Source organism: Pinus tabuliformis, chromosome 8 (assembly GCF_031772625.1).
Source record: "Pinus tabuliformis cultivar Carrire ecotype Pingquan chromosome 8, CPIR1, whole genome shotgun sequence".
Taxonomy (NCBI): Eukaryota; Viridiplantae; Streptophyta; class Pinopsida; order Pinales; family Pinaceae; genus Pinus; species Pinus tabuliformis.
Window position 1 is genome coordinate 676,217,377 of NC_142294.1, and position 10,779 is coordinate 676,228,155.

General features: G+C 34.1%; 2 long non-coding RNA genes across 2 annotated transcripts; one reads left to right on the forward strand and one right to left on the reverse strand.

Annotated features, from left to right (window-relative positions):
- Positions 1–7,307: 7,307 nt before the first annotated feature.
- LOC149237380 (uncharacterized) lies at positions 7,308–8,036 on the reverse strand. Its single transcript, XR_016245256.1, has 2 exons — positions 7,938–8,036; positions 7,308–7,810 (listed from the first exon to the last, which is right to left on the reverse strand). It is a non-coding gene; the product is annotated as an uncharacterized LOC149237380 (long non-coding RNA).
- A 1,089-nt stretch (positions 8,037–9,125) lies between these two features.
- LOC149237381 (uncharacterized) lies at positions 9,126–10,375 on the forward strand. The gene is made up of 2 exons (XR_016245257.1): positions 9,126–10,089; positions 10,125–10,375. It is a non-coding gene; the product is annotated as an uncharacterized LOC149237381 (long non-coding RNA).
- Positions 10,376–10,779: the final 404 nt, after the last annotated feature.

Below are 10,779 nucleotides of genomic sequence, written 5' to 3' on the forward strand. Positions count from 1 at the left end.
AGAAGTTAAACGAAAAGCATGCTAAATAGGTTGAGTTAATGAAAAATTTTACTTTAGTTTTTAAACATATCAATGGGAGTGCTAACAAAGTTGCAGATGCTTTAAGCAAGAGTTGCTTGGTTTTGCAGGAATTCCAAGTGGGGACTTTGGGATTTGAATATCTCAAAGAAATGTACAAGAAAGACTTAGAATTTAAAAATGCTTATGAAGCATGTGAGAATCCAATGCTAAGAGATCAAACTCCTTAGATCAAGTATATGATTTAGGAGGGACTGATGTTCAAGGGTAACAAATTGTGCATTCCAAAGTTCTCAATGAAAGACAACTTATTGAAAGAAAAACACAGTAAAGGATCAGTTACCCACTTTAGACGCGATAATACTTATGCTCAACTAAGTTTTTTTTATTTCTAGGTAGTTTTGAGATCTTATGTTTAAAATTTTATGGATAAATGTAAAATTGGTTAATAATGCCAAGGGGAAGCAACAAAGTGTTGGTTTATATCAGCCATTACCCATACCAAGTAAACCATGGGATGCTATAAGAATGTATTTTGTTTTGGGTTTACCTTGAACTCAAAAGGGAAATTATTTATTTTTTAAAGTTATAGATAGATTTATGAAAATGGAAAATTTCATACACTATTATTAAACCAATGATGCCAGTCATATTACAAATTTGTTTTTCAAGGAAGTCGTGAGTTTACATGGGCTACCTAGATGTATACTTTCAGACAGGGAAACAAAATTTGTTGGGAATTTTTTAAGAACGCCATGGAGAAAGCTTGGAACCAATATTCCCTTTAGTTCAACCTATCACCGTCAAATGGATGGGAAAACTGAAGTAGTAAACAAAAGCTTAGGAAATTTATTGATATGCTTGGTAACTGAACATAGAAAACAGTGGGAACAAGTTCTACCACAAGTTGAATTTTCTTACAATGATTCACCCAACAGAAGTATTGGAAAATTCCCATTTCTAATAGTATATGGTATGCACCCAAGGGGCATTTATTAAGTTAAAAACCTAGGAAAATAATAAGTGTTGGGTATGTGTAATATTATTTACATGAATATCCCTACATGTAATATGTTGCGATAGGTGCAACGAGGTGGTTCTAGGGGGAGATAGCCCCCATGCATAGGGTTGGGGGCAGTGCCCCGATTCTTTTTCTTTGCTAGATCCACCCATGGTTTTGCACATGGTTTCATGAATGATGGTTTTGTATATCTAGTCAAAGGAATTATGGTTATGTTCTAATCCAGGGTTGATCGATTGGGGGCTTTATGAATGGTTGGGCATGTATATAATGTATTATAACATTGAAAGGAATATAATGAAATATTAATATGGTTTTCCTAGTTTTGTGTTCCAAGAGAAAATTCTTTGTGTATATTTTCTATTCTCGCCATTGTATATTTTTTTTATTTTTAAGAATTTGTTTACAAGTATTATCTATATAGGTTTAAAACCTTCAGTAAGGAGTGCAAGTGTAGAGGAACTAACTACAACCATCCAAAGGTTACATGAGAAAATCATAGTGGAAATTACAAGTCAACAACCAAAGATACAAATAAAAGGCATATCGAAAGAGAAGATAAGTTAATTTTGAAGTTGGAGATATGGTTTCTCCACATATAAGAAAAGAGATTTCCAAAGAATGAATATAATAAATTGAAATTAAACAAGACAGGCCCCTACAAGATCCTGAGAAAATTTTCAGTAAATTCTTATGAAATTGAACTACCAACTAAAATTAGGGTTTCATCAATATCCAATGTTGATAATTTATACCCTTAAAAGGAACCTAAAGTCAAGAAGCATGATGGTCAAGAGAAATTTTAGTGGGAAACTTAGCTACCTACAACCAAGAAATTGCAGATGGAAAGGATCCTTAACTAGAAGGTTGTCTAAAGCACCAGAAAGAAGGACTACTATGAGTACATACTTATGTGGAAAGTCCTCCCAACTAAAGATGCAACTAGGATGAGTGATAAAGATATCTAAATATGCGGCATGAAAGTTGAAGACCTCATGGGCAGGATCCCATGAAACCCTTTGGTTCTATGGGAGTCTGATGTAGGAGCACTAGGGTGAGAAAATTTCATTTCCACGTGGTTAGTTTGTTTTATTTGTAATTATGTGGTTATGATATGCATAAGAATTTGTGTTTGTTAGGTTGTTAAGCTGAAGTGTCCCTTTGGAACAAATGTAAATAGCCCACTTACACTCGTGGCATTTAAGCTTCTAGAATAGGAGCATATGTAGGAATATTCGAAGAATATTAGTTACAACTCCATTTTGTCTCATGGAGATACTTTGTTAGGGATGAGAGATATAAAAAAAGAAACAAGATATGATGTTTATAGAACTCTCTTAGGCCTATAAAATTCCACTCTATCTATGTAATTCCATTCAATACAGATTATTAAAAAATGATTTTTGCGTTTATTTTTATTTTTGAGTGTATGTTTCCTTTACGTTTGAAAAGTTCTAGGCCATGGTTGAATCAATGTCAAATTATCTTTTTCCTAAACTAACAATGCTATGAAAATATTGTTGAGAGTTCGAAGGATGGTTAGAGTCGAGATGACCACGAGACTCATTGTGGTCGAAAGCCTACATACATGGTTGCACACTAAACCAAATCACCTGTGAAGGTATTAGGCTCAAGTTAAAAGGTGGGTTTGAGTTTCTAGGGTGAATATCCACAATTTTTAGTATAGGGTAGAGTCTAAGTTCAGATTTGCCCACCCAGCCCTCTTTAAGCAATGATAGACCATGGCGGCCTTAGGGTGAAGTAGGTTTGTGGATCAACGCCTCATTGACTTCCTATCGCACCCCATTGCTTGATAGAAGCATGGTTTAATATGGTCCCACAAAACAATTTTCAATATGAGACCTCCTCCCACCTCCTCCCCCTGATCCCCTCTCGTTAAACAATGATCAACAAAGGGGGCCGAGGGTGGCATTGGACTGTTGAACTAGATTTCCATGCAATTGCGCTTGTTAAACTAATTGACACTAATGGATAAATTTCTATTAGAATCATGAGAAGCATAGCCAAACAAGGTGAGCACTAAGGCATCACAAACCAAGTATAGAAAAATGATCTAGTTACGACATTTGTACATTCAACTCGTATTCATTACTCAAATAAGATTGAATGATGTTATTACATCACATTTATGCAAAACTCTTTATGAAATTCTTTTGGTCTTAGATGAAAAGCACTTTAAATTTAATATTTAAAAGCTATTTGGTTTTAGTTTGCATTCTATCATTCCCCTACTTTTCTCTATCTTAAATCATATTTGTTAGACACGACCAAAATAAATAAAATAGATGTTAATAAAATTTGTTAAATGTTATATCAATAAGAAAAGACAAAACAATCCAATAATAGATGTGAGATACCTATGATTCCTAAATTATCTTTATACTCTTGTTTTTAGCCCAACAAAGATGCTCTATATTTGATTTCGAAACATTATTAACTTGCAAGACAAGTTAAAAAATAAACTTTTACAACATAGCCAGAGTTAATGAAGATTGAAGCGCAGAACCCTTTTTAGAGTAGTACAAATTACTAAAATATTTTTATATTTTGGATCTTTTGTAGGGTAAGCTATAGAAAAGAAGATTCGAATAGAGTCCGTGAATTTTATCAAAACCATCAATTTGTATAACTACATAAACTCAGGTATTTGCTTTAGGGCAAAGCTTTAATATAACATCATTTCTATTTCGGTTTTAAATATATATATATATATATATATTCTACCTACCCCTTCGAATAGAGTCCGTGAATTTTATCAAAACCATCAATTTGTATAACTACATAAACTCAGGTATTTGCTTTAGGGCAAAGCTTTAATATAACACCATTTCTATTTCGGTTTTAAATATATATATATATATATATATATATATATTCTACCTACCCCATAGCAACGGATGCTCTTCTTCCAATTGCTTCAAATTCCACTTAATATTAAGAAATTATATATTTTATAACTTGTTTGGAAAAAGATCTATATGAATATACTGGGCAACTACTGTCATGGTAAATGGAATAAATTAGGAAAAAGAGGAAAACAACTTATTTTTAGTAAAATTGAATTTTACTTTATGTTTTTTTTTTTTTAAGTTTAAGTATTATATATTCTTCTGTTTTATATTTGAAGTAGGTTAGATGATTTTTTAGTAAGAATATGAATTTAAATTTAAATTTTTTTGTTGTTGTATAAATAAGTTTAACATTTAAAAAAAATTAGATATTTCATATATATTTTTTTGTTTTACATTTGAAGCATGCGAGATAACTTTTAATAAGATTATGAGTTTAAATTGTTTTATATATATATATATATATATATATATATAAACTCAGCACTCTAAAAAATTTGGACATTTCAATTTTATAAATTATATCACTGAAATTTAGGATTGCAAGAAAATTATAGGGGATTTCAACCAAAATATACAAAGAACTATCTAGAAAAAAACAAAAACATCTAACAATTATAATACTGTTATTTTTTTCAAATTCTATTTTTGTTTGGGAAAACATGAGATAATCTAACAATCATTATATTGTTTTTCTTTTTAAATTCTATTTTTGTTTTAACAATCATTATATTGTTTTTTTTTAATTCTATTTTTGTTTGGGAAAACATGAGTTAAGTTGTTTCATTGCCACATAAATTTTCTTAGATACATAATTGATCTAATGACACTTTATCCTACATAGAGTAGAGAAAACTCCACTCACTTTGTGGAGTTATTTTTAAAGTAATTTATGATTTTTCCAAATTTAATTTAATTGTGAATTTAAATCATAGAAAATTTAAGAAAAATGAAGTATTAGACTTATTTTGTTGTTTTCATTGAACTGATTTGAAGATATTTGACAAGAGAGAAAGCCTATTCCCCTATAAACCATAAACTAGTAATTACATATAACATGATTGTCCTCAAATAATATTTCTAAGTTACTTTACAAAATAATAACAAATGACAATTATCTCTATTCTTGATTTGAAAACTGAATAAAAATAATATTTGATTAAAAAATAATGTTAAATTCATTTTAAAATAATTCTAAATAAAATCAAATTAACCTTAATTTAAAAACAGCTTGCAATTAACCAAATCTAATTCAAATTACAATGTCAAATTTACGAAACCAAAGAACCACCGGAATGTCAGATGGGAAGGGTAACTACTCTCAGGTCTTTATTATACTTATAGTACCACAATGTCTGTTGGTAAGTTTAAAACCCCAACTACTCCCGAGAGAATCAAAGCTGGTGAAAATTCAGTCTAACTACTTTACAGAAAGCTAAATGTAAAGTTATCCCACCTGAAGACAAAGTTATGGCGTTGTCTCCGAGGTATGTTTAAAACTCCAACGATTCCCGAGAGAATCAAAGCTGGTGAAATTTCAGTCAAACTACTTTACAAAAAGTTAAAGGTAAAGTTATTCCACCTGAAGACAAAGTTACGGCTTTGTCTACAAAAGCTAAAGGTGAAGTTATTAAAGTTATTGTACCCAAAGACAAAGTTTTGGTGTTGTTTGGGGAAGCTATAATTCTATTTAGGAAAAAAAAAATTTGGTTGAAATTTGATTATTTTTAAGTGAAAATATTTGATTATAAAGTGTTTGAATTTTTTGAGGAGTGAAAATAAATTTAATATTATAAAAATATTAGAATTTAATGGTTATAATTTAAATTATTTAAAATGCATTTTTGAATATAAATGGATAAATTTCTATTAAATATTTGATTTCTGAAATTTAAAATTACAATAAATTGTAAGAGTATTTTTGTAGAAATCACATAAAATAAAATATCATCTAACATTTCGAATCAACTAGTGTGATGACCCCGGAGAATGTAAATATTTGAATTTTACTGTGGTAAAAGATAGAATTTGGAAGACTGTTTTAAAACTTTAATAGTATTTTTTTTATTTTGTGTATTAAAAATATATATTAAAAAAAATACTTCTTGAAATGCTGGCAACTTCTGAAAGGGAGTTGGAAAAGGAAATCAGTTGTGGAAACTGCACAAAAACTACCTTCTCTAACTGGAAAGGCTTCCAGGGAAAAAGGGAAGGGGGAGGCAAAAATCTGTGCTGTAAGGACAGGCAGAGAAGAAGGAAAAAGAAAGAGAAATTGGTTAAGTCTGGTAAGGACCAGATAACCAGGCACAAGTTGCATGCATCTTGCTGAGGGCTATGGGCCTGCAAGATAGCTCGGGGGGAGATTCCTGGTGACGGATCTCATGGTTGGGTGGTCAAGAGAATACAAAGGATACAGGTGAACTTCTGTAGCGCATCCACAAACCCAGGCGGACCAGGTAAGTAAAAGCTTCTGGTGAAATTATTCTCAATAGTGAATATATTTCCATGATATTATTTGTCAACTGAAAAATTACAGTAGCCAAAAACACAGTAGAATAACAATGAAGTTATTTAAGAATACACAATCTTCTTATCGTTATTATGCATGCTGTGATGCTATTTGCTTAAAACCAAATATTACAGAGGTGCCAGTAAATGACTGTTAAGAAGGGCCTAGTTCTGTTACAGTTCTTGGTACTTAAAAATTCAGAGATCAAACATCACTGTATAGTGTACTAGTGTGTTATTATATACATATAAAAGAAGACAAATAAGCAAGTTTCGATGAAGATAAGTCTGTTAACCGTAGCAGAGGGTAAGGTAGCGGGTCCTGAGCCGGTGTTTACCCAGAACTGGTAGAAAACTCATCTGATAACCCTATCGGCCGTAGAATGGATGCTCATTAAATAAGAGATCGTGAGACCATACGAATTCTGACTATGTATGGGAATATTCCCGGAAAGAGCAAACAGTAGAGTAGTTATATAACATAAACAAAAAAATAAACATACAGCTAGACAGAGGTAAACAGGAAGACGGCGAAGGGATGAGCAACCCTGAGTTTAAGTTGTATGTATAACAAAAGGAGGAGGTTCGAAAATGCAATGTACCAAACTTTAACTGTAACATCATATAATTCATCACGGAGCTGCAAACTGTATGTTACCTCCATAATCACAGTAGCAAAAAAAATGCGACAGCAGTATTGCGAATCTACTATTAGAAGACAACTGAACAACTACTTTTTACGATAATCATAACCATTATATCATAACCATTACATCTCAAGCAGTAAGGAACTCTAGAAGTTCGAGAAACATTAAGTCGTAAACAGAACAGAAATGCCTACGTTTACGAAAACAATGGCAGTTCCGCCATAATAAAGTAGGAACAACATAGAGCTATGAGAATATAAGTGACTGTAATGATATTATATACACAATGATTTGCAGAAAGTCGAACTCACAAAGTTCCGGAGCCAAGGCTCTCAAGAGCAAAGATTAACCTGTTAAATAAACTTTCCTGAAGAACCCAAAAACAAATTTACATATACAGAGCTAAGTATCAATTTCCAAGGAGTTGCGAACCCGAAATAAACAATATCATACACTGAGAAAAACAGAGAGGTCTCATAAGTCCTCGGCCCTGTTCCAAGCTAGTAGTCATTCACTACTTCGGTTCTTTACATTATTACAAATAGATAAATGATATATGAGACACAGGAAAGGAAAATGAAGTAACTTAAACTACTGGGGACTACCGTGGGCACCTCCCGTTTCGACAAAGAACTGACTATTTCACCATAACCCAAACGGGGCAGGTTGAAGGCAACAAAGCCTGAGAGTATAATAAACCACGTTAGCCTCTGAGACAAACCCCAAGGACCCTGTCCTGGGTACTCCTGCAAATTATTGGAATCTGAAAGCAAACAAAAAAAGAGACAAGTATGTATAAACCCTGTAGCAGCAACTGTCAAGCACGAAAACCCCAAACCCTCACCCAGAAATCATTCGTGCATGGTTGCCTACCTGGTGAGCGGCGTGGTAGGCCAGGTTGCTGAGGACCTGCCGTTCTTCATATCAGAAAATTCCATGACTGTAGCGTCCTCCTTCACACAAACAAAAAAACATGAAATCCATTAACATTCATAAATTCATCGGTGTGACCTGTAAGGAGGAGAGTATTCATAATAATAGTAAACAGTGAAAATGTCTGCGTGTGAATGCCATCACCTGCATAGGCAAACCCCGGAGAATGGTTGATTAGCTCCTGAACAGCGGATAGAGTCTCGGAGGAAGAGATAACGGGAGAATCCCCTGTGCGCAGAGAGGCAAGCCAAAACCTGGAAGCGGCGCCAGGACCAAATGAGTCGAATGAGGACTCGGAACAACTTATCATGAACCCCAAAACCCTCCGGCAAGCCTCCACCCTCGGATCCAGATCTGATGATCCGCACCGTCGAAATAGAGCGGGAACCAAAAGCGCAGAGAACGAGGGTACGGGGCCCTGCCCGATCACATGGCCGAGCAGAAAAAGCAGACGGAGTAGGCCAAGTGTTCTGTATAGTAATAAACAACTGACCCTTAAATTTAATGCAGCTCAACAACCCAAACGCCGGAATATGACTCCGGTTACTGTGTAATACATCCAGCACATTCAACCGGAAAGGTTACATCCGGTTGCCAAGTAATACATCCAGCGCATACAATCAAAAAAGTAACATCTGAATAAACTTAAGTTGTGGAATGATGTAGTGCCGAGTAGGCAAGATGATGTGGCGGTGTGTGTGCGGGTTAAATAAGGATATGGTAAAGATAAATTTTTTTTTTATGTCTATGATGGGATCGTGACAACTAGAAAATCTTTCGTCATATTGCAACTAAAATTAATAAAAAAAATTATAAAAAAAAAAACCTATAAAAATAAAAACTTATCTCAAACTAATGTAATAGAGAAAACCCCACTCACTTTACCATGGTTATCTTTCAACTCAATTCATAATTAAATGTTAATTTAATTTGATTGTAAATTTCAATTATATAAAATTTGAAACATATTTAAGTGTTAGATTTATTTTAAATTAATTTTAGATCATTTAATTTAATTATGAATTTGGGTTTATATGAAAATCCAGGTGAAATCGACTTAAACCCTAATTTGAGCGCCGGCTCCAATAAACCAAATCTACACTCAGACCCACAACCTGAGACGGGAAGTTTAAAACCCCACCCACTTTTCGAGAGATCAAAGTTCGTGAAAGTTCAGTCCAACTACCCTGTAAAGGCTACAGGTAAAGTTATTCCATTTAAGATAAGGTTATCCGTGTTCATTCCGCATGACAAGGGCTAAAGTTCCGTGTGCGGGCATTACATTATAGTGGATAGCAGTAGAGCCAGAGAGGTGAGGAGAGGAAGCGGTGAACATGAGCAGAAAGGAAAAGGAAACATGGTAGAAGCTTTGTTAAATATCAATTTCCTTCTACGCTGTCTCTCTGAAATCCAGACGGAGGATTAAAGGATCAAGGATCAGCCTGAATTGCCAAGTATCGATTCTCTGGTATTTTACTCCCCTCGCTCTCTTCGATGTTCGATGCAATGATTTCCTTCTCTTTGTGTTCAGATTCTTTGGGTACATCATGTCATTCATGTCATTACTGCATTTTCATGGACATCGCAAGAGGGCTTGGCCTTGGAGTTATAGCCGTTTTAAATGGAATGAGAGGAGTGGGGAAGAATACCGCTGTCCAAAATCGTAAGACAAGAGAGAACTCTACTGCTACGCATTTTTCTGCGTTGATAGCTCATCACGCCGACTGGGGAGATTATACAATGCCCAATGGCTGGTCTCTGTTTACCACCCATTGTGTCATTTCCCCTGACGGATGTTGAAGAGAGTGTGTTGTCTTGTGACTTGGAAATCAGATGCAAGATCTCAGAGGATCCCATCTTGTTACATGGGATTTGATTTTCAAGCATACAAAAGGGATCAAGAAAATATGGGATTTGATTTTCAAGAATACACAAAGGATCAAGAAAAAGAAAATATGATGTGGGAAGAGTAATCTTTAGGAAAGTGGGTGGAGAATTTGAAGCCTTGCAATGGTATTTCTTGACATAGAATTAGTATGGGTGGTGTGGAGTATTGGTGGTGAGGGCAAACATATAGCAGTCATGGGTGGAGGTGCAAAAATCTACAGGGAAGTTGCATGGGTGAAGGTGCAAAAATCTACAGGGAAGTTGCATGGGTGAAGGTGGAAAAATCTAAATCTACAGAGAAAATGTAACTAGTTAAACCAGGAAAGTGCGTGAAGAACACGGTGCAAGCATCACAGAGAAGAAATAGAAGTTGTAACCTTCAAAACATGGACAGAGGACCCTTGGAAGAGAGATGGAAAGGTAGTTACAGCTTGTAAGTAGGCATGAACTTTGCTGCTCTTTACAATGATCTTCGATTCTTCTGCGGGTTACATATTATCTTCGAGACATTTTTTTGCCTTTTATGTCGATAACGGCCATATAGACATTATTGTTATGTATAATGATCTTTGAGTTAAAATCTCACTTTTCTACTAAAAACAAATTGTTGGATTAATGTATATTTATGCCTTCAAAATCACATTCATTACCAGATAATAAAATCTTAATGATGTGTGAATTAAAAAATTTAGTTTCAATACTTTTTGCTGTTATATTATTTGATAAAAAAATCTAAGCTCATTTGTGATTCAGATTTTAACCTGGATCTCTGCAAAGGATCAGAAATGGTGTCTCTCTTTGCTATTTTCTTGAGTTAGTTTATTCAGCGGCGTTTTCTACGCTCCCTAAACTTGATCACTCGGCTCTAACGCCCGGTTTGGATTTCGGATTTCGT